The sequence below is a fragment of the Notothenia rossii genome (assembly GCF_949606895.1).
Source record: "Notothenia rossii genome assembly, chromosome: 7".
In the NCBI taxonomy this organism is placed as follows: domain Eukaryota; kingdom Metazoa; phylum Chordata; class Actinopteri; order Perciformes; family Nototheniidae; genus Notothenia; species Notothenia rossii.
Genome location: NC_136905.1, coordinates 66,884,309 through 66,909,508, shown reverse-complemented (window position 1 = coordinate 66,909,508; position 25,200 = coordinate 66,884,309). Strand labels below are relative to the sequence as shown.

The 25,200-nt window shown below is 41.3% G+C and overlaps 1 long non-coding RNA gene across 1 annotated transcript; it reads left to right on the top strand.

The window, feature by feature from the left end:
* Positions 1-23,597: 23,597 nt before the first annotated feature.
* LOC307013910 lies at positions 23,598-24,856 on the top strand. The gene is made up of 2 exons (XR_013801105.1): positions 23,598-24,532; positions 24,753-24,856. It is a non-coding gene; the product is annotated as an uncharacterized lncRNA (long non-coding RNA).
* The last annotated feature ends 344 nt before the right edge of the window (positions 24,857-25,200 follow it).

The following is a 25,200-nucleotide window of genomic DNA, read 5'->3' as shown; positions in this document are numbered from 1 at the left end:
ATGTCTCAAAATTCTGTGTGTGTAAAAAGACGATCCACAAGCAGAAATGTGAGATCCGCGAGTAGAGATTTGAAATCCGCAAGCGCATTTTTGGTCGACAAATACAAAATGGATTCACAAATGCCTGATCGAAAGTTGTAAATGTTTAAAAGATATTCACAGATCTTTTTTTTATTTGTGAAAATATTTAGCGTATTTGCAGATCCGTTTTACACTTGCACATTTATTTGTGAGTTTGCAAATCTTTTAAATGCATTTGTGGATGGTGTTTTACATTTACAAATCATATATTTACACACAAATTATTTTTATGTTGACACAAATAATTAAGAGACATATTTAAGCCCATAAGATCGCCACTGGGCTTTCAACTAAATACACAGCCACGCAAAAACTGCGGCATTTGTACAGCTCCTTATGGGTGACCTACTGCAATTAGTGAAGTGCTTTCCTCTGTGGGGAAACGATCAGCACTGCACCACGGAGGAAAGCGGCAGAAAGTCGCCTGGAGTTAAAGAGAGCGGGGCTGCGTTGCGTGCATGGCTTCCTTCTGCAGTTAAAGAGCAACTTCCAGGTTAAAGACACCTGTGAATAAATGTGTAGGAAAATGATGAATACACTAGATTTTCAAAAAAAATATACAGAAATATACACTACAGTGACATCTGGCGTCGTTTTTGTAAGAAATGTTCACTTCCGCATAAAAAAGCCTTGGCACGTGACCTCCCGCGTGTGACGTAACACGGGGGACACAATGGGGAGAGCGGACGGTGTAACGTATTAATAAACATGGATCCCAATGCTAGTTTCGACACAGAAGACACAGAAGAAGTTGAACATGAATATTCAAATGCATATGACGGACCACAACCTTATAATTATGAGCCTGCTAGGCATCCAAGAGACCAGGAGCAGCCAAGGATTAGAAGAAATAACGGCCATCGGAGAGAAATTGAGCTGTGGTGTGAGGAGAACCAGTGGAGAACTGGGCAGCTATCTTGGTGAGTGACCAGCGTTAGCTACAGAATGTTAGCTAACGTCACATCACAACATTGTAAAGTTAGCTATCATATATCAGGCTATAACTAAAGTAGCATTAATAATATAGTAACGTTACTAGCAGGACTGTTGATACTGATCCATAACAGAAACTAATGCGCAAGTATCAGCCGTATCTCGCGTTACCTAATGCAACTCCACACTACGGTGCTGTTTACCGGAGGAGAGACGCGAGATACGGCTGATACTTGACGATCTGGCGGAGAAAGGTTGTGGAGCCTCCGTTGATATGTCGTTGTAAATGGCTTGATGGAAAGCAGGTGTGTAGTCGGGGAGGGTGCACAGCTGATTGCAGCAGGTGAGTGGAGGTTGAGCCGGGAGCTAGGAGTGACAGCCACCACGCACACACAAACAACACAGTACCGTAGGGGAGAGAGAGAGAGCAGCGAAGGGGGGGGAGAGAGAAGTAATACGGTTTCCTGATAAAGCTGTGGAGAGTATGTGCTGCAGGGAGGGGGTGGATGCACAACGCACTTAGGAACGAACGCTAGCTCCGGTCCTTTTTACTGTGGACTCGATGTCCTGACAGGCTGGTATTTGTGCAACCTGCACAAACACAATACTGCACCATGATTACAAATGGTGAAATACAATGTAAAACTACCAAAAAATACCAGCTCCTTAAAACACAACCGCTCTACTCAACGCAACTCTACTATACCCGCGGTCAGAGAGCGGAGATGTGTCCCCTGTGTGATGTAATATGACGCGTTTGACGTATGACCTTAAAAAAAAGCCGTTTTTAAGAGCAGAGCTCAAAATGACTCTTTTCCCTCTGAATTCCTGCCCTAATGTCTCATAAAACATATCAAATCCTGCATTCACTTTTTTAATTGTAATTTTCAAGCAAGTTTAAGCATACATGTAGAAAAAATAAAAACCTGCAAGATGCTCTTTAACGGGGAGATCCGAAAATACAATTTAAATATTTTTGCACACTTATTCCACTTATTCCTAGTGTGCCACTGGTTACGGTGCCGTTGCCGACCCCTGCACTAGAGCAAGAAAACGAAAATGTTACCAGAGTGTATATGGAAATAAGAGATCATCTACCTCCATCCAATGAGACAAGACGTCGTATTGATGCCTGTGAAGCAGTCACTAAAGACATTGTTCAAATAGAATATGAAAGGATAACAGGTATTGATGGAGATTTTGACAGCGAGTTAGGCAACGTCTTCGTGAGCTGCTTAACAAAGACTATGCTCGCTCTATCTACGGTTCCACAGCCACACCCTCAAGTCCACTCTCCAACTCCAGCCATCACTCTTTTTGCTCCATCGTAGGAGCCAAAAGAGCAGACGCTGCAGCAGAGTTAGCAGCGAAGGAAGCAGAGTATGAATTGCTGTTGGAAGAGGAAAAACTAAAAGGGAAGGATTCAACTCCTAGAGGAGAAACAAAGGAGAGAACTTGAAGCTCAGAAACGTGAGTTGGAAAGATTGAAGGCAGAAAAGAATATAAGAGCTGCACGAGCTAGACTTGCAACCTATGACCAGGAAGTAATGCAGGAACGTTTCTATTCTTCTGATATCGACCGTAGAGAACAACGTGTATTTCCACAGCAATATGTGAATACAGCTGTCATCCAGCAGCCCACTAATGTTGCAATGACAACATCAACTCCACAGACAGATGTGAATTACTTGGCTCAAGCAGTCCAGGATAGCATTTCTCTGAACAGGCTCCAAATACCAGAGCCAGGTGGCTGTATTCACTGGTGACCCGATCCATTTCATTGAGTGGAAGGCTCATTCACATCACTCATAGACAAAAGGAACATTTCTTCAGCTAATAAACTGCACTATCTGAGAAAGTATGTAGGAGGTCCAGCCCGAATAATTCTTTATGGCATCTTCTTCAGAAGTGATGAGGAAGCCTATAAGGATGCATGGAGCCGTCTCAACCAAAGGTATGGTCAGCCCTTTTCTGCTGCCCCTTTAAGAGGGCCTGCAAAGGGTTTTGGGTTTTGCACTGTGTGTCCATAAACGCTTGCCGTAGTTTCCTGTTTCTGACTGTCTATGGAGCACATGGGTTTCCTGTCAACAAAATCCTTGCTCAAATCCTAGGGTCTTTATGTCTTTTTACAAAATGGAAATGAAAATGGAACTTAATTAGTAATCATCCAAAACTGGGCTGCTGTCTCCCGGGTGTTTATTTCCGTGCTATCTGCCAAGCCTGCAATCCAAAAAGTATTCTTGCAAGGGCAGAATAGTAAAAAGACACCACACCTGTAGGATTTGCCACAGAAGATGGGATACCAGTAGAAACAACCGCATTCTTCTGTCATCAAGGCTACAGTCTACATGATGGCAGACAACAATGATGATTAGGAAACATGATCACACTGCTCCAACACCTCACGTTCAAGCCGCATGTCCTCAGTCGACACCATGGCAGCTAGAGCTCATGCAAAAGCAGAGGCTGCACGTGTCCAGGCCTCTTTTGCACAAAGAGAAGCTGACATGATTAAAGCACAGGCATCTATTGATGCTGAAGCTACAAGAAAGAGAGCGGAGCTCTGTGCGCCTACAACTTCCCAGGACTATGAGAGTACATCCATGCCCGGCGCCATGGGAGGGCCAGGGAGGGCCAGGCCCTCCCATTTGACATTCCTGCCCTCCCCCAATAAACACAATTTTTATTATTTATAAAAATTAAAAATATATATATTTTTTTTAATTATAAATACACTGTGAACTTTTATGCTACGATGTATGTGATGTGCCTCCACTACACACGCTACCTTGCAGCACATCAACAGGTACTATTGGGCCAGCAACCGCTCAAAGACCAACAGCCCCAAATGATCTTGGGGTTAATAAACCCAACCAGGTGAAACTGGATCGTCATCCAGGGAGATTGTTTTCAGGAAATAAGCGTATTGTTGCCACTGCATGGTACTACAACAGACCATGACTTGAATGTTCGTTAAAAGCAGACGCAGCCTTTTGTTTCCCCTGTAGACAGTTTAAAGTAAATACGTCTTCATCTGATGCGGCTTTTACTGTCAAAGGTTTTTGCGACTGGAAACACGCATTACATACTGATAAAGGACTGCTAAGGCATGCCGCATCAAAAGAACACATTTCATGTGAGAGTTTGTGGAGAGAGAGAGACAGATACGCCATGAAACAAATAAGAAAATTAGTACTTTGGTGCAGATCAGCTGGCACGGAACCGTTATTACGTGTCAGCTGTCGTTGATATTATAGCTTTTTTAGCTGTCAACCAACTCCCTCTCAGAGGTGACCACGATTCACTCCACAACATGTCCGAGTCAGGCAGTGGGCTCTTCCTATCACTGTTTGAGTATACGCTGCACAAAGATGCAGAGTTGGCCAAAAATAATGTTCTAAGTTAGCTCGGCTGAGTGAAAGGATGCACCTGCAGTGCATAGAAATAAACCATGCCCAAGGCGGGCTAAACAGTTCATTGTCTCCGTCTCTACTATTTCTCTCCGTGTGCAACGATGAGGAAGCTGCCATCCTTAACCAGTGTGCCTTGCTCGTGATTTACAAGTGTTTGTGCTGCCACGCACACAGTGTTTCAAAAGTGGTTTCTATGTTGCCCTTTATTTGTGTATGTATTTGCGATACGTGTGTATGTATTTGCGATACGTGTGCGTCTTTGCGCAATGCTGTTGGCCCTCATTTCGTGGCATCTGCAGGCAGTGGCAAGTACTTCCGGCATCTGCCACAGAGGCCGCTACTCCGTGGTATCTGTGGCAAGTATATGCCACAGATGCCACAACTTGCCGTGGCAAGTATATGCCACAACCATGCCACAACTTGCCGTGGCAAGTATATGCCACAACTTATATATGCCACAACTTGCCGTGGCAAGTATGCCACAACCTGCCGTGGCAAGTAAATGCCACAAGTTAAGAGGTAAGAGAAGGTTTACGGTAGCTGCCACTCGCCTTCCGTGGCAAATTCTGATATTTAAACCCGTATTTATCGCGTAAAATGTCGCTGTTTTGGCATGACTTTATCAGACTGATCTGTACACAAGACTGATGATCTGTTACTGATGGTCCGATCTCTATTTTTCAAAAAGATTAAACATTATATGTTCTATAGATTTTACTTGGAGAACGTGGTTTGTTAAAAATAAATAAACGTGCTATTTTTATGATAATACTCAAGATATATTATTATAAAACATCATCCTTAAAATTCTTTTTTTAAATGTATTTTTAAATGTTCTAAATTTGAAAAAACTAGATATAAATAAACTAAAGTTAAAATCTTGTTTTTCATGCCCCAAGAGCAATAAAAACACCTGGTAAAAAAATCCTAAGTGAGGCTTTCATAATTCCTGCATGAAAGGGTTAAGAAAGACAAATATATGTTTCTATTGGTTTTAGTAAGATGGTTTATTATAGTGTATTCTTACATATTCAGTAGGCTATATTGTTTATTCTTTAGATACTCTGTAGATAAATATCTACTAATAATGTGTAAATTATTTCCTGTTTCTTTTTATTATTATTATTTTATGTTTCCTATCCCTTATCACTGCTGTAACGCAAAGATTTCAACATTTTAGATAAATAAAGTAAATACAACGTATCATATCAAAATCTGTTTATGTTAATTAGCAACACAATGATTTGATATTTGCATGCATGACATATAACCTTTTTACTGATGCACAAAAAAAGTTTTAACAAGGGTGTAATTATATTACATTGTAACCCTCTTTCCTCAACATATTAAATCAACTTTATACGGTTAAATGAGGATTGCTTGTATTTATCATTCTCATGGTGCTGCCCTAAGTCTGTAGCCAAGTCTAATAATACCATTGTACACATTGCTGTGTCAATATAGATATTTATTTTTTAATTATTTGTCTTTACTAGTAACAATACACCTGGTTATCGTAGCAAGCAGTGGAAACTCCCCTCAAGAAGCGACAATTGCCAAGGGCTTGCGTTGCAACGCTCACTTGCCAATATTTCTTTTTTTATTACAATATAGGCCTATGTTTAGCCTACTATCATAGATATAGCACGTTTGTTTATTTTAGCAAACAACGTAGGCTATTCCAAGTAAAATTGAATATAAATGATAATTTATTATCTTTTTGAAAAATAGAGATTACACATCAGTCCTGCTTACAGATCAGTCCGATAAAGTCATGCCTAAACAGCGACATTTTACACGATAAATACGAGTTTAAATATCAGCATTTGCCACGGAAGGCGAGTGGCAGCTACTGTAAAACTTCTCTTAACTGGCATCTTGTGGCAACTCCCGTTCAGCATGCGCAAATGCCACAGCAAGTTGTGGCATATGCTTGCCACGGCAAGTTGTGGCATATGCTTGCCACGGCAAGTTGTGGCATCTGTGGCATTTACTTGCCACGGCAAGTTGTGGCATATACTTGCCACGGCAAGTTGTGGCATCTGTGGCATATACTTGCCACAGATGCCACAGAATAGTGGCCTCTGTGGGAGATGCCACAAATGCCAAGGCGTATGCCACGGCGAGTAATGGCAACACTCATTGTGTTTTAGTATGATAAATAAAATAATATTGTACCTTGAAAATCAATGCATTCATTCATTTGACACGTTGGTGGTTTTAGGTAGGCTATACAGCGACCCCTGGCGGTTCTAGTGTGAAGTAAAAGTAGAAGTAGCCAACCTAAATGTTGGAATACTCTGTTACAAGTAAAAGTCATGCATTAAAATGTTACTCAAGTAAAAGCGCAAAAATGATTAGCATAACAATATACTTAAAGTGCATAATACATGTTTTCATTATAATGATTGATCATGAAAGTGTTCTCAAAGCTGGTAAAGGTGCAGCTAGTTTTAATGACTTTGTATTAGGCTTGGGCGGTATGACGGTATTACGGTATACCAGGGTATTTCGAAATCCTGTCGGTATGATTTTCAATACCGTGACGTCACAGACTGTGCGCCAAATCACAGATGCGTTTCATTCTATTACACTGACACGGAGTTTTGACAGGGACGACATTGGTTGTAATGCACAGCACGCGCCAGCAGAGGGCAGGGGAGGGCAGTCCGCCTTTCCCGCTCTCAGAGCTCAGCACAGAGCTGAGCTGAGCAAGATGGCGGCAGCATTTGCCGGCACCGAACTCGGACAACTAGTAAAAAAGAAAAATGCCTCTGCGCCTGTTTGGGACTATTTTGGGTTTACTCGTCGCCAGTGACTTCATCCAGCACAACGAGAGACAGAGGCACTTCTTTGGCAATGTTTAAAACGGGGTGAGTGAGTGTTGACATTTTTTAATCCTATGCAACTGGTTGATGGTTTTGTAGTCGAGGTCGGACGGTTTTAAAAACGAAAGCATTTACGTGCTAAACATTCACGCGAGTAATCCAATTAATCAAATGGAAATAAGGTTTTTAACACATGCACGGAATAATATTGCCAAACTAGTTTGTGAATATAGCAAACTTTATTCAATAAGTCAAGTATTTACTCCCGGAAAATGTTTATGTATGATGATATATTGTTAACTTAGCTCACTATGGAAACAACGTCGGACATCTACAAACGCGTCCTGTATCCGATCTCAAAATGTGCCATTTGCACTATGTGTCATGTATGCAGCCCTTGTTTTGCACTTGCGCGCACGTCGCGGCACTTTGCCGGCTCGGGCTGCATTTTACACCGAACATATAATATACCGTTCGAAACATCTATTTGCCGCCAAACGCCACCACACTCAAGTCGACCCAAGTCATACCGTCAGTGGCGGCTGGTGGAAAATATTTTTGGTGGGGCTGTTGATATAGTGAGTAAAAACATTTTTTGGGGGAGAAATGACCCCTTAAATTGGGACTGATACCGTCATATACCGTATACCACGGTATGATGTCAACAAGGTATGACGGTATGAAAAAAATGATACCGCCCATGCCTACTTTGTATACTGTAGTAGGGTATCTTGTGAATTTACTCCAGGAGTAACTATAAAGTCTGATTTAAGACTTGATTATATGTATCATCATTAATCAGAATCTGTAGTAAGTAACTAAAGGTAGCGTATTAAATAAATGTAGGGGAGTAGGCTACAATTACACAATTTACCTCTGAATTATAGTGGGGTAAGTAGCCTACTACGTAACATACCATTTACATACTCAACTAAAGTACAAGTAGGCTATTTCTAAATCACAAATACAGTACTTGAGTATACAAGTTAGCCTATTTCCCACCTCTGGTCAACAATGTTAGATCTTTATGTCAACTTACTAATAATATATCTTGAGTACTATCATAAAAATAGCACGTTTATTTATTTTAACAAACCACGTTCTCCAAGTAAAATCTATAGAACATATAATGTTTAATCTTTTTGAAAAATATGATCGGACCATCAGTAACAGATCATCAGTCTTGTGTACAGATCAGTCCGATAAAGTCATGCCAAAACAGCGACATTTAAATATCAGCATTTGCCACGGAAGGCGAGTGGCAGCTACCGTAAACCTTCTCTTAACTCTTAACTTGTGGCATTTACTTGCAAGTTGTGGCATATACTTGCCACAGCAAGTTGTGGCATATATAAGTTGTGGCATATACTTGCCACGGCAAGTTGTGGCATGGTTGTGGCATATACTTGCCACGGCAAGTTGTGGTATCTGTGGCATATACTTGCCACAGATACCACATCTGTGGCATATACTTGCCACATATACCACGGAGTAGCGGCCTCTGTGGCAGATGCCGGAAGTACTTGCCACTGCCCGCAGATGCCACGAAATCTGCTTGCTGTCTCTCCGTTTCCCAGCGGAGTGAAGAAAATACATGAAACTCACGAGAGTCACTCCTCAGTTTATACCGTGTTTTGTTTCAATTCATGTATAGTTACAAATATGTGATATATCTGAACAACAAAGTGGTCAAAAATCATTTTATTCATTTTTTGGAAACATTTTCATTATCGCTTTTTTCGTTTTACATTTTCATTTATTGTGATTTCCATTCAGTCAGTAAGTGCTATTAAAATGTTAATGAGCTACAATCCACACAAACAAAGAAAGTGTGCAATCCAATGAATGTTAATCTAACTGGGTTTTGATCATAGACTGTATATATAAAGGTTTTGATAGATAACATAACATTCTCTCAATTATTTTATTTCTATTGTGCACTCTAATCAATATTAATCAAACTATTGTTCGTTTATACATTTTAAGAATGCCGTTTATCTTTTTTGAGAATGAGTTCTTATTTTATTTTATTTATTGGGGTCTACAACAGATGATACAAATGTTTGTGTCAGTAAATGTGTAGGCGGGGGTGTTTGTGAAAACAACGGGGACAGAGCATTGACAGAGCTGTCACTTCACTACCCGATCTGTCCCCCTGCCCGATCGGTACTGCGCATGTGCGAGATAGAGAACTCCGGACGGAAACCCAAGATGGACACTTGACACAGTGGCTTTTAGCAAACCTCAAAAAGAAAACGAGAGAGAGTTGAGTTATTATTACAACGTGACTTCACTATTATTTAACAACTCTTTTTATTGGGTTCTTTTATTTGGGGTTAAGTACATTGTCAGAATAAGTGAGAAATTAATTTAACTTTTGTTAGACAGCCATATGCCATACATGTTTGCATACATTCACAGTAAATATTTATTCAGTATGATAGCTGTAAAAATAAATCATTATTATATTAATATTGACAATAACGACCGACCGTCGGGGTAGCCTTTGCTTGGCATTTCCGGTTATTTCTCCACTGGTTAACATGGGTTAACAATACCGTGTAACTGTCACGTTTGAAGGGACGAAATTGTGACATCTTCACGTCTCCCAGCATGGTAAATCATCACATGTCGCATGTATTGCCGTGATACCGGGTTGCCCAGAAGAAAGCAGTGTGGTAATCCCTCATATCATAATAGCATTCTCTCTTAAAGCTGCAGCATTTAGTGGGATATTTCAGATAAATCATGTCATTATTTTATATGTTTGGTGTCCAAAACAATTGACAATTGATAATGATATTATTTTGCTTATAGAAAATATAACCATAGAAAATAAAAATAGTGCTATCAAACCTATCTTCACCAATGTTTGTTGTGTATCTTTTGGGGAAATCAATGTGGAGAGTGTCAACATTACTGTACAAAAAATAACCAATAAATTAAAGGATGTTGAGATATAAGGTGTTAGAGTTTTTACAAAATAATAGGCGCTTTCACACCGGAGTACTTTTCCCCGTACTTTTCCCTTTTAGTTCCGATAGTTCCTGGGATTTTACATTCACACCAAAAAGATAACTTAGTTCATGAGAACTATTACCCCCTTTTCAGTCCCTGCTAGAGAGCAGGTACTTTCGTGGGGAGAAAAAGGTTCCAATTTCTGAATTGCAAACCACGCCCCGTAAAACCCGTAAAAGTTTTGTGAAGCCGCCATTGTATTTGCTGGCGTTAGCATTATTAGCATTAGCCCCGCACACCGACGGAGAGAGAATAACTTATGGCAACACAAAAGAAAACATGGGAGCGGTGGAGATGAGGAGGTGTCGGCGTTCTGCCGATTTACTCGGAAGGCTTCACTGCTGGGAGTCCCATTTGAGCAGTGGGTTGTGGCTCTGCTTCGGGCTGTGGTTCCTGAGAGTCTAATACCCCTTTCACACCAACGCGGTTCCAGGGCCGCTTCGGAGCTGGAGCTTGAAAAGCACCGTTTTTCATGTTCAAACCGCAGCGGAGCCGCCTTTAAGCTCCGGAATACGGTTTGTTTCAAGCACCAAAAAGTTGTCGGTATAGTGTGATTGAGCAAGCGAGCTAGAGCGGAGAGGAGAGTCCTCTCCTGTCAGACTGAGAGGCTCAGTGAGCTAAACAAGGACTCTCTCAGTGTTTAGATAGTACGGAGCCCTAAGGGTACATGAAAAAAAAAAAAAAAAAAGTCAGGATAACGGGTTAGTATCTCGTGCACACGAGATACTTTCTGAGATTTTTTTTGGGAGAAAGTTACCGGTGCGCCAAGGAGGAAGTGAAGCGCACAGGACACAACCATTTCAATGCAGACTGTTATGTTTACGTGGGGAAATGACAGTGCATTATTTGAGATACATTTCGTTCTCAGACTTCACTTTAAGGACATTTCGGCCAAGGGTGTGTGATCACTCCAGGAGGCAGCGGGACGTGTAGAGAAGAGCAGCACCAGCGCTCAAAGAGCTTTTACGCACCGCCTACTCTGTGTTTACCTTAATTGAACAGCTATAAAGAGTGACCGCAGGCTGTTAACCACACACACACCTCTACACACACACCGAACTGCCCGATTACTCCCCCTTTTATTAGTTTTATGAAGGAGATCGCCGGTCATCAGGGCGCATGATGGGCGGACTGGGACTAAAAATCAGCCCGAGAATCTCACCCAGCCAGCAGTCCGCCACTGGCTCTGTGTGTGTGTTCTGAGTGTTTGTTTCCCTATAAAACAGCTGCGGGGGAAGCAGGTACTCTGCGAGTTACGGACATTAATTCATAGATCAAAGCAGACTGGTTGACAGACTCTCCTGTTTTGCCAATCCGGTGCTTAAACCAATAGCTCTACACCCCTGGCCGAAATATCCAGAAAATTAAGTCTGACTTCAAAATATAGTCTATCTCAAATAATGTATGCTCTGTCATTTCCCCACGTAAACACAACAGTCTGCAATGAAATGGTTGTCTAATGTGTGTTCCACTTCCTCCTTGGTGCATCGGTAACTTCCTCAAAAAAAAATAAAGTCAGGAAAACGTATTCGTATCTCTTGCGCACGAGAAACGAATCCTTTTTTCCTGACTTTATTTTTTTCTCTCTCCCTTTTTTTTTTTTTCCATGTCCCTTTAGGGGCTCCGTAAGATCGTTAACTTTAGTGTAAGTTATCTCAGCGGGTCCTAAAACGGTTTGGTCACGAATTATTCAAAAGATTATTTCCGAAGCATACCTTCATATGATCATTATTGTTGTACAAAAAATTAAGAGAATACATTAAAAAAACAGGTATGAAATACTGTATGACAGCAAAACAAGAACACAGGGGAATGATTTGTAAAATATCCATAGCGAAAAAGTAAATCTGTTTACAGTTCTGTTTCATATGGGTGTTGAGAGATGTATAGACCTCTTAATGTTGCTCTCTAAGTGCACCAGATTGATGCATTTAACTTCAATATTAAAAAAAAATCTTCCGCCCCTAGAGGAGTTTAGGTCCGCCCCCCCCCCCCCCCCACTTTAGCGCTTTACCCCTGCTTACACCTATATGCCGTGAGCTGATTATCGAGCCTTCCTTGTAACCGCCGCAGGTACACTGTGTATGGGCGTGTGGAGTGTTGCAGTAAAAAGTTCCACTGTAGTGCCCGGTACCTTGATGGGAAACCCCACATGTTTGAGCAACCTCTATGAAACGTCAAGCTACCCCACAGCACCCCCAAAAGAAAATCTCTGGCGCAACCACTGTGGGCTAAGCCCCAAATGTTTCCAGGTCCAGGAAACGCCCCTGCTACAAAAAGAAAACGTAAGTGTATTATCCTCCCTGTTATTCCGATATGCTTCAAAATGTAAAGTGTTCTTCCTTGCTTCATCTTACACTCTGACACCAAGTTTCATTTATATCTGACAGGTAGTTTTTCTGTAATCCTGCAGACAGATACCCTGACCTCCTTGTTTCATGCAGTTTTAATCGTGTCTTCTTTCCCCGATGATTATGTCAATGATCTGGGAATATGTACAAATGTAAATGCAGACAGAAACCTGCCCTTTAATAATTAAAGCAGGCATTTAATGTAAATACATAATTATCTAGAAGGTGATTCATATATCTAAGTAGTCATTTTAAAACAATCACAGAGGCTTTAACAAATCTATGAACACTTTTGTATGGGAAAAAGTGTGTTGTGCCATTTATTGTCCTTTTGTATGCAAAATATTATTAAAAGAGCTTGGAGAACTAATCTAAAGTGCATGAGAGTAATAGGGATTGATTAAACTGCTCCACAGGGATTTCCCCAAATTAAATGCTAATTGATTGAATCGAGCCAATTAAAGCAGGCCTGCCTGATCGCTGCACACAGCAGAATTTAATCTCTCTGTAGAGTCTTTTTAAACTGCCTCCAGTTTCATCACTACACGAAAACTAAATGATAATAAGTGAAGAAGACTTCTGGAGGTCGCTCGTTTAATATCAGTATCTAGTGTCTCTACTTGAAAGAGTCCTCTCCTGCTGATGTTCAGGTGTATATCAGTATGTAGTGTCTCTACTTTAAAGAGTCCTCTCCTGCTGATGTTCAGGTGTACATCAGTATGTAGTGTCTCTACTTTAAAGAGTGCTCTCCTGCTGATGTCCAGGTGTATACCAGTTGGCCTATGTAGTGTCTCTACTATATAGAGTCCTCTCCTGCTGATGTTCAGGTGTATATCAGTATGTAGTGTCTCTACTTTAAACTGAGAGACACTGCATGCCTATGCACCACCGTAGAACCGGGCATGGCTCAGTACTTTAACTTCCTGTGTTTAGGGATCAATAAAGTATCTTTTATTGATGTTTACATTTCTTAATATGATTTGAACAAAACAGCGTTGCCAGGCAACAGCACGGTCAGCTGCTGTCAATCACTCCTTATCTAGAATGGAACCTTCAGACTGGTGACCTCATCACTGGCTTTGGTCTCTGAGATGGAACCCTCAGAATGATGACCTCACCACTGGCTTTGGTCTCTGAGAATATACAGAGTCTATGAGAGTCTGCAGAGTCTACAGGTATCTCTGAGAGACAGGTCATCACAGCATGAGCAGCAGAAACAGGGTTTGTGGTCAGCAAACATTAGGATACTTTCAAGTATAGTTTAGTCAGGTTATATTCACAGGTGAACAACACTTAGTCAATTCACTAGACCTTAAAGTCCAATAAGTACATTTAGCCCCTGTTAGCTAAACAGCAGCTCATTCATAGAGATGGAGGACAACAGAGAGCAGCTGGCGCTCAGTTCTTCAGATATTCCATCAGATGTTCCTTCAGATGTTCCTCTGAAGAAAGATCAGCCTCCAGTGAAACCAAAGGGCTGCAAAGTGCATGAGTTTATGATCCAGCTTCTGAAGAAACAGGTTCAGGACGGGAAGCTGGAGCTGGAGAGGAGTTTAAGAAGAAAGAAGGAGGAGAAGATGCAGAACAAGGCCACACAGACGGAGGAGGAAGACCTGAAGGAGGAGAAGGAGGAGAAGATGCAGGAGCAGGCCTCTAAGACGGAGGAGGAAGACCTGAAGGAGGAGAAGAGAGTCTTAACCAATGAGGAGCTGAACAAGAAATATTTAGAGCTCCTCAAGTGGTGCCAAAAGACCAAAAGAGAGATAGACGCTTTGCTAGAGGAGAACCAGGACCTCACAGAACCTAAAGAACCTTGTGAGGAAGTAAGGGATGGAGAGATAGATGCTTTGCTAAAGGAGAACCAGGATCTCACAGAACTTAAAGAACCTTGTGAGGAAGTAAAGGATGGAGAGATACATGCTTTGCTAGAGGAGAACCAGGATCTCACAGAACCTAAAGAACCTTTTGAGGAACTAAAGGATGGTGAGATAGATGCTTTGCTAGAGGAGAACCAGGACCTCACAGAACCTAAAGAACCTTGTGAGGAAGTAAAGGATGGAGAGATAGATGCTTTGCTAAAGGAGAACCAGGATCTCACAGAACCTAAAGAACCTTATGAGGAAGTAAAGGATGGAGAGATAGATGCTTTGCTAAAGGAGAACCAGGATCTCACAGAACCTAAAGAATCTCGCGAGGAAGTAAATGATGGAGAGATAGATGCTTCGCTAAAGGAGAACCAGGATCTCACAGAACCTAAAGAACCTTATGAGGAAGTAAAAGATGGAGTGATAGATGCTTTGTTAGAGGAGAACCAGGATCTCACAGGACCTAAAGAACCTTGTGAGGAACTAAAGGATGGAGAGATAGATGCTTCGCTAAAGGAGAACCAGGATCTCACAGAACCTAAAGAACTTTATGAGGAAGTAAATGATGGAGAGATATATGCTTTGCTAAAGGAGAACCAGGATCTCACAGAACCTAAAGAACCTTATGAGGAAGTAAAGGATGGAGGGATAGATGCTTTGCTAAAGGAGAACCACGATCGCACAGAACCTAAAGAACCTTGTGAGGAAGTAAAGGATGGAGAGATAGACACTTTGCTAAAGGAGAACCAGGATCTCACAGAACCTAAAGAAACTTTTGAGGAAGTAAAGGATGGAGATATAGATGCTTTGCTAGAGGAGAACCGGGATCTCACAGAACCTAAAGAACCTTGTGAGGAACTAAAGGAAGGAGAGATAGATCCATTGCTAAAGGAGAACCAGGACCTCACAGAACCTAAAGAACCTTGTGAGGAAGTAAAGGATGGAGAGATAGATGCTTTGCTAAAGGAGAACCAGGATCTCACAGAACCTAAAGAACCTTTTGAAGAAGTAAAGGATGGAGAGATAGATGCTTTGCTAAAGGAGAACCACGATCTCACAGAACCTTGTGAGGAAGTAGAGGATGGAGAGATAGATGCTTTGCTAAAGGAGAACCAGGATCTCACAGAACCTAAAGAACCATGTGAGGAAGTAAAGGATGGAGAGATAGATGCTTTGCTAAAGGAGAACCACGATCTCACAGAACCTTGTGAGGAAGTAGAGGATGGAGAGATAGATGCTTTGCTAAAGGAGAACCAGGATCTCACAGAACCTAAAGAACCATGTGAGGAAGTAAAGGATGGAGAGATAGATGCTTTGCTAAAGGAGAACCAGGATCTCACAGAACCTAAAGAACCATGTGAGGAAGTAAAGGATGGAGAGATAGATGCTTTGCTAAAGGAGAACCAGGATCTCACAGAACCTAAAGAACCTTATGACGAAGTAAATGATGTAGAGGTATACGCTTTGCTAGAGGAGAACCAGGACCTCACAGAACCTAAAGAACCTTATGAGGAAGTAAAGGATGGAGAGATAGATGCTTTGCTAGAGGAGAACCAGGAACTCACAGAACCTAAAGAACCATGTGAGGAAGTAAAGGATGGAGATATAGATGCTTTGCAAAAGGAGAACCAGGACCTCACAGAATCTAAAGAACCTTATGAGGAAGTAAAGGATGGAGAGATAGATGCTTTTCAAAAGGAGAACCAGGACCTCACAGAACCTAAAGAACCTTGTGAGGAAGTAAAGGATGTAGAGATAGATGCTTTGCTAAAGGAGAATCAGGACCTCACAGAACCTAAAGAACCTTGTGAGGAAGTAAAGGATGGAGAGATAGATGCTTTGCAAAAGGAGAACCAGGACCTCATAGAACCTAAAGAACCTTGTGAGGAAGTAAAGGATGGAGAGATAGACGCTTTGCTAGAGGAGAACCAGGATCTCAAAGAACAGAAGGAATCTTGTGAGGAAGTAAAGGATGTAGAGATAGATGCTTTGCTAAAGGAGAACCTGGATCTCACAGAACCTAAAGAACCTTTTGAGGAAGTAAAGGATGGAGAGATAGATGCTTTGCTAGAGGAGAGCCAGGATCTCACAGAACCTAAAGAACCTTGTGAGGAAGTAAAGGATGGAGAGATAGATGCTTTGCTAGAGGAGAACCAGGATCTCAAAGAACAGAAGGAATCTTGTGAGGAAGTAAAGGATGTAGAGATAGATGCTTTGCTAAAGGAGAACCTGGATCTCACAGAACCTAAAGAACCTTTTGAGGAAGTAAAGGATGGAGAGATAGATGCTTTGCTAGAGGAGAGCCAGGATCTCACAGAACCTAAAGAACCGTGTGAGGAAGTAAAGGATGGAGAGATAGATGCTTTGCTAAAGGAGAACCAGGATCTCAAAGAACAGAAGGAATCTTGTGAGGAAGTAAAGGATGGAGAGATAGATTATTTGCTAAAGGAGAACCAGGATCTCACAGAACCTAAAGAACCTTGTGAGGAAGTAAAGGATGTAGAGATATACGTTTTGCTAGAGGAGAACCAGGATCTCAAAGAACAGAAGGAATCTTGTGAGGAAGTAAAGGATGTAGAGATAGATGCTTTGCTAAAGGAGAACCTGGATCTCACAGAACCTAAAGAACCTTGTGAGGAAGTAAAGGATGGAGAGATAGACGCTTTGCTAGAGGAGAACCAGGATCTCAAAGAACAGAAGGAATCTTGTGAGGAAGTAAAGGATGTAGAGATAGATGCTTTGCTAAAGGAGAACCTGGATCTCACAGAACCTAAAGAACCTTTTGAGGAAGTAAAGGATGGAGAGATAGATGCTTTGCTAGAGGAGAGCCAGGATCTCACAGAACCTAAAGAACCTTGTGAGGAAGTAAAGGATGGAGAGATAGATGCTTTGCTAAAGGAGAACCAGGATCTCAAAGAACAGAAGGAATCTTGTGAGGAAGTAAAGGATGGAGAGATAGATTATTTGCTAAAGGAGAACCAGGATCTCACAGAACCTAAAGAACCTTGTGAGGAAGTAAAGGATGTAGAGATATACGTTTTGCTAGAGGAGAACCAGGATCTCACTGAACCTAAAGAACCTTGTGAGGAAGTAAAGGATGGAGAGATAGATGCTTTGCTAGAGGAGAACCAGGATCTCACAGAACCTAAAGAACCTTTTGAGGAAGTAAAGGACGGAGAGATAGATGCTTTGCTAGAGGAGAACCAGGATCTTAAAGAACAGAAGGAACATTTTGAGGAAGTAAATGTTTGTATGGAGATTGAGCGGAACATCTTGAGGGATGACTTGGAGAACCTGTACCTGAGATATGGAAATCTCCTCAAGACGCAGATGAAGCATGAAGCAGAGATGGACATCTTGAGAAAGGAGAACCAGGATCTGAGAGAACTGAAGGAACCGTGTGCTGACGACAAGGATGTGGAGATCGTCACTTTGTTGAGGATCAACAGAAAGCTCCATGTGGAGAATGAGGAGAAGGATCTGGAGATCGCCCGCCTGGGAGAGGAGATCCGGAAGCTGAATCTACGATGTGGGGTGGAGGAGGAGGAGGAGGGGGAGGAGGAAGAAGAGGAGGAAGAGGAGGGGGCTGCGGAGGAAGAGGTGGGGGAGGAGGAGGCTGTGGAGGAGGCTGTGGGGGAGGAGGAGGCTGCGGAGGAGGCTGTGGAGGAAGAGGTGGAGGAGGCTGTGGAGGAAGAGGTGGAGGAGGAGTGGGTGGATGAGTTTGAACATAGCTCTGTTCTGATCTTAAAAACGACGAGCAGACCATCGTTGTTGAAGAGGTTCAACGCCTTTGTCAGCGGCCGCCCGAACATCCCCGAGTACATAGTCTACTTCAGTAAAGGTGGACAGGTGGGGGAGGAGGAGGAGGAGGAGGAGGGAGCTGTGTAGGAAGAGGTGGGGGAGGAGGAGGGGGCTGTGGAGGAAGATCAGTTATTAGAACAGTTATTAGAACAGTTATTAGATCAGTTATTAGATCAGTTGAGTTATTAGAACAGTTATTAGATCAGTTATTAGATCAGTTGAGTTATTAAAACAGTTATTAGAGAAGATAAGAAGTCAATTTTAATGAAATGTAATGTCACTGTATCGGGTTCCCCTGTGTCTCAGGGTTCCCCCGCATTGTGACAGGATTTGGGATCATTAAGCGTTCCCAGATTCTGTAGTCATGAAAAAAAGAACACACCTTCCTTTCTGCTCTGTGGGTTTTGATAATGTGCCACTATGTCAAAAAGTCAAAGTCAGCTTTATTGTCAACATGTGTTATACATACAGAAATCTCCAGATACCGTTTCCCGCAGTCCCACAGTGTGACACATAGAACAAGATACAAAAAGGGCCTGGATAAACGGGGCATACAACTAAATAATAATATTAATAAGTGCTGGTTAATAATATTTTTTTTTTAAAACACAATCCACAGAGCATGAATTGACATTAATGCAAGTATTTTTTGTGCAAAAATAGAAACATTTTCAAAGTACAGTTTCAGTGCAGTAGCAGCGGAGATGGGTAGAAAAGTGACTGGTGCCGGATGAGGGAAGGTTGTGTGTGTGTGTGTGTGTATGTGTATGTGGGGGGGGGGGGGGGGGGGGGGGGGGGGTTAAAGTCCAGGACCATTTGGGGCAGGGGTGATAGGTGGGAGGCAGGGTGGAGAGGTCAGCGGAGAGATGTCAGAGGGGGGGGTGAGATGTCAGAGGGGGGAGGGAGGGAAAGAGAGGGAGGGAATGTGAATTCATGTTTTTAAAGCTTTCCACTAATCAACTGTTTGCAATGAGAGTTCAAATGGTATTTATGTTTATTCTGAAAAGTATCGCAAAAATAAAATTATTGAATTTATTGGAAGTGTAATATATTTATTGTATATTTTTGTTCTTATGTATGATATTTTCTCCTTTATATACAACTATGTTAGTGATCTATTTTATGAAATAAGTGACAGAGCACTGGAGCTCTGTGATTGGATCATCTCTCGTCCAATCACCTCGTTATTATGATGGGACTTTTTCCTTTTTTAAATAGAATAATTAAAGACTTTTACTTTGAAGTTCTATCTTTGCTTTTTTCGTTCTATAATAGAGCCGGGTCTCTCTCACACACACACACACACACACACACACACACACACACACACACACACACACACACACACACACACACACACACACACACACACACACACACACACACACACACACACACACACACACACACACACACACACACACACACACACACACACACACACACACACACACACACACACACACCTGAGGGCGCTCAGTGGAAAGCATCTGGGTCAGGATGGATTTTTTTTCCTGGTTTTCTCTTTGTTTCCTCTCTGAAAACCACACCTGAACCTCAGCAGGAGAGGACTCTTTAAAAATAGAGACACTACAAACTGATACACACCTGAACATCAGCAGGAGAGGACTCTTTAAAATAGAGACACTACATACTGATATACACCTAAACATCAGCAGGAGAGGACTCTAATGTAGAGACACTTCATACTGATATACACCTGAACATCAGCAGGAGAGGACTCTTTAAAGTAGAGACACTACATACTGATATACACCTGAAAATCAGCAGGAGAGGACTCTTTAATGTAGAGACACTACATACTGATATACACCTGAACATCAGCAGGAGAGGACTCTTTAAAATAGAGACACTATATACACCTGAACATCAGCAGGAGAGGACTCTTTAATGTTGAGACACTTCATACTGATATACACCTGAACATCAGCAGGAGAGGACTCTTTAAAGTAGAGACACTACATACTGATATACACCTGAAAATCAGCAGGAGAGGACTCTTTAATGTAGAGACACCACATACTGATATACACTTGAACATCAGCAGGAGAGGACTCTTTAAAGTAGAGACACTACATACTGATATACACATGAACATCAGCAGGAGAGGACTCTTCCTGCGTCAGAAACCCGTCTTTTTCGGTGCAGCAAAACAGCAGTGGTTCTTTAAAGCCTGAGCTTGGCCCTAGATTCATAAACACACAAGTATAATATTAATGTTCAGAAAAGGTGTGGTGAATGGACTGAACAAATCGCTGTACATAACGATCAGGCAGAGAGGAGAGAGTTTCATGCTCAAAAACAAAACGTGACTACACGTAAGTATGATGGAGAATTTGCGGAACTTTACCTGAAGCCAGCTATTCTCCTACAACACATATATATATATAAACACTAGATGGCTCATGGGAGATTTTCCAGCTTAGCTCACCGTCCGCCATCTTGCTACAGTTAACAGCTACTCTGGTATGCGCTATAGCTGTTGTAAGGTGAGTGATCTGCACACAAATACTCTTAAATCGCTGAAATCTTGACTGATTTACAAACGGTTTGGTTTATTATAAACATTATTAGCAGGGCTATGATACAGGATGCTTGGACATGTTGAAATTGCAGCTTTTCTTTGTGTATGTGGTTGTATTTATTAGCTGGCTAATAACAAGAGGCTGTGAGTGAGACCTAGTATTACAAAGTTGACCCAGCAACTTTACACCAGTGGGAGAGGCATAACTGCTCTTCGTTTTCAACATAACTTAAGTTACACATGATTTCTTCCAAGTGGTTTGGCTTGTTAAAAACATCTTACATTTAGATACATTATGATACAGGAAATTGCTGGCCTTGTGTTTACAGAAGTACCTTTTTTATAACTCTTAGTGTGGTTGTCTTATTCTTAAAGTATACATACATACATACATTACATACATACATACAATTACCCCAAAAATATGATAATTTTGGTGTGTATTTTTGTCCTTACCCTTAATGTTAAAGGAAAGAGGGAGGACAATGTTGACAATAATTTATATATCAGGCTACCTTTCTCATGTTTTTAAGGTTTCCCAAAACCGGAGAGAGGAGGAGGCAGTGGGAAGTTTCCCTAAGAAGGGACGGTTTTGTTTCCTGTGGCAGGACACTGCTCTGCAGTGAGCATTTCAGGAGTGAGGACTTTGACAGGACGGGGCAGATTATCCGGCTTAAAGATGGTGTTGTGCCAACAATATTCAACATAAGAGCCGGTGACACCAGCAGGATCAATAAACTGATCAGGAAAGCTGGGTCTGTCATCGGCATCAAGCTGGACCCCTTTGAAGCTGTGGTGGAGAGGAGGACACTGAACAGGCTGTTGTCCATCATGGATAACCCCACCCATCCTCTCCACCTGCAGCTGGACAGTCAACGGAGCTCCTTCTGCAACAGACTGCTGCAGCTCCGCTGTCACAAGGACCGATACAGGAACACATTCCTGCCCACTGCAATAACTATGTACAACAAATCACCTCTGGCTGGAAGAGAACTCTCTGCTCCATAGTTTCTCTTGGAATAAAACCTTGCTGTACATTTTACACATATATAATCTGTTCAATATTTTATATTTAACATTAAAATTCCATATGCCTTATATTTATGTATATGTATATTAGTAAATATATAATATCCTCTCAAATTTAAATTGTATGTTGCCTTATATTTATGTATATATATATTATATATATATAATATCCTGCCAAACTCAACATGTATATTGCCTTATATTTATGTATATATAAATATATTAGATATATATATAATGTCCTGTCAAATCCAACATGTATATATTCCTCTTTCTTTATTTTCTTTATTTTTCTTGCTTTTTTCTAATTTATTGTAATTTGCCTTGACCCTTATTAGACCCTCCAGAAAAACGCGGGCCAAAATCCTTAATTATGCGGGCTAAAATCCTTGATTATGCGATAAAAATGCGGGGTTTTTATGTGATTTTATGCGGGAAAATTGCGGGAAGTTGCGTAATATGCGAACAGTTGTGAAATATGCGGGAAGCGGAAAAAAGGTGATTATTCTCCCGCACCCTGTTACTAGGCTACTACTGAATGAAAGGGAGAACTTTTAAAGAGTTGCTATGATAAACAAGCATACTAGAAGCAAGCTACATCACAGAAAGACACACACACACACACACACACACACACACACACACACACACACACACACACACACACACACACACACACACACACACACACACACACACACACACACACACACACACACACACACACACACACACACACACACCCCTCCTCCTCATTCTGTTTTCATTTACTCGTTCGTTATCTGACCAGCTTCAATATTGTAGGCTACTCACCTCGTTTCTTGCAACCCTCGAAAGGGTTTTGGAGGTTGAAGCCTCTGTGAGCGTGAGTTGTTTGGCTTTCTTGTCCGCAGCAGAAACCATTTTTGAATGTTTGAGCGAATCGAAGTGGGTATTCACAGTCGATTTCCTTTTATGCTCCAACACACAGTTGCACGGGGTACAGAGCAGTTTCCCCCCACTTTCGTGCAAGACATTGGGGTACTGCTTTGCCCGCTCTTTAGCTGAAATGTTCGTGGGTAAATGTGATGGATTCGATTTGTTCATCTTGGTGTGTGAATTCCACACCTTCACACGACGGTGTTTGCCTTCTGTGATGCGCGGGCTGATGACGTTGCGTCATCATCATTACTCGTCAAGACGAGTTAACTTTTTTATTTTTTTTCTCAACTTTGTGTGGAAAAATGCGGGGATTATGCGGCCTTTTGATAAATATGCGGACTTTTAAAAATCTGCGGCATTTTGCTGATTATGCGGGAAATTCTGCGATCGCAGAATCGCGTTTTTCTGGAGGGTCTACCTTATGCTGCTGTAACTAAAAAAAAAATCCCAAATTGGGATCAATAAAGTACCATCTTATCTTATCTTAATTGCATGTGGAATGTCACTAACAAATGAGAGCATCATATGGCTTGTTGTCATATTAAATCCTTTATCTCTGTGGTACCCAGGAAGGTCTATGATGCACCGTGCTATGAAGTGGTTACGTATTTCAAAGGTTCTGGATTTGTTTACAAATCTAGAAACTAAATAGAGAGGCGAAGTCCCTCCCGTTCCGGGAGCCTCCATGGGACCCCGGAAGCGGAAAATTATACATTGAAGTTAATGGAGAGAGAAAAGTTACCTTTGATCCCGTTTGAATTGTGCCACGAATGACACATATGATGTTTGTCAATCTTAAACAATCATTTCCATGTAAAAAAAGTCACAGTTTGTCGTAAAACTGTTGAAATATAAGACTATGAAAAATACGCAACTAGAAAGACTACAAATCCCAAATGCATTCTGGGTCGCGTAAGTGATGTCATAGGCGATAATGCTCCAAGACTGGTTGCGACTCGCAAAGCAAAGAGGAAGAAGAAGACTGATTTATTCCCTCCAATAAATATAAGAGATTGCTCCAATAAATTCACTTTTACAAGATGCCTGTGTGCTTTGTACCAGGTTGTAATCACAAAAGAGATCATACCACTTGCTCGTTCTATCGCTTCCCGTCTTATGAAAGGACCAGGAGTCGTTGGACCAAACATATCAGGTAATATACATGTTTTGCATGGAACATAGTCAAGTTAGCTACCTAGCTAGTAGCGAGCATGTTAGTTAGCATTACATTACATTACTTAGCCTTGTTATTTGTATTAGCCTTAACATGAAGTAAACCAAAATGTTAAACAGTAAGAGTAGTCATGATGGTAAGTATTTTGTGAAACATTTGAAGAGTAGCCTATCCCCCCCTCCACCAGGTGCTAAGGGGGCGGGAGGTAGGCTAACGCCACATTAGCATATTTTCTACTTAATGCTATCTGCACAAATGGTTAACATTGAACATTAAAAGATTAGGCAGTTCAGGGAGAGTCGAAGGAAGGAAGGCAGGCAGCTTTGCATGACATTCTTCTGGACGTGTTTCATTGTGATGATAGTGAGAGTGAGTCAATCTGTTTGTTGGAAAGACAGTAGTTGAGTGATTACTGAGAGAAAATTATTAAAAGAGATAATTATTCAGTGTTGTTACTTTAAAGTGTTGTTACTGACCTTTTTCTCTTTTATTTTCTTTACCTCACCTGTAACTGCTGAGACCCTGAAGAACATGCACACTGGACTGACCTGCTCTGGCAACCTGATTTCCACTGTACGTAATAGTATTTGGTTATGGTATATTATTTATATACATCAAAGGCACAATGCACCCCCCAGAGACACACATGTATTGAGTGTGATATGTTGCATTGGTCATGTGAAATCATCTTCACATACTAGAAAACTGTAGGAGCGGCAACTTGTTTTGAAATTGAATTTTTAATATCCGATAATAAAGTTGATCTGTTTTCTTTATTCTTCTCTTTTCCCAGCTCCATCCATCACCATTCTCTGTTCCTGCAGGTCCTGCTTGCTAATCAATATTCATATTTTTTTACACAATTACAAATAAAGTCAATGTATTGGATGACATGAAGTTGTGCTTCATTCTGAGTCAATAATAAATTCATTCTGCCTTCAACTGCAAAATTATTGTGAACTGCACCGACATCCATGTAGCTGCCCCCCAGTAAGATGAAACAAGCAAAGTTGACACTCAACATACAGCTGTGCTCTTAAGTTTACATGAAGAATTTGTGAAATATTGGTAATAACAGGTTTAAAGGATTATTAGTAATTAATTATATAATTGTCTCATTGTAGATGAGCAGACAGGGAGCCAGACGAGAAAAGCAGAATATGCAGCTGCCATTTTCCACATGGAAAAGAGAAAGGGCCAAGTGTATTTGAGTGGACAAAAAAGAAATCCCAAATACGAAA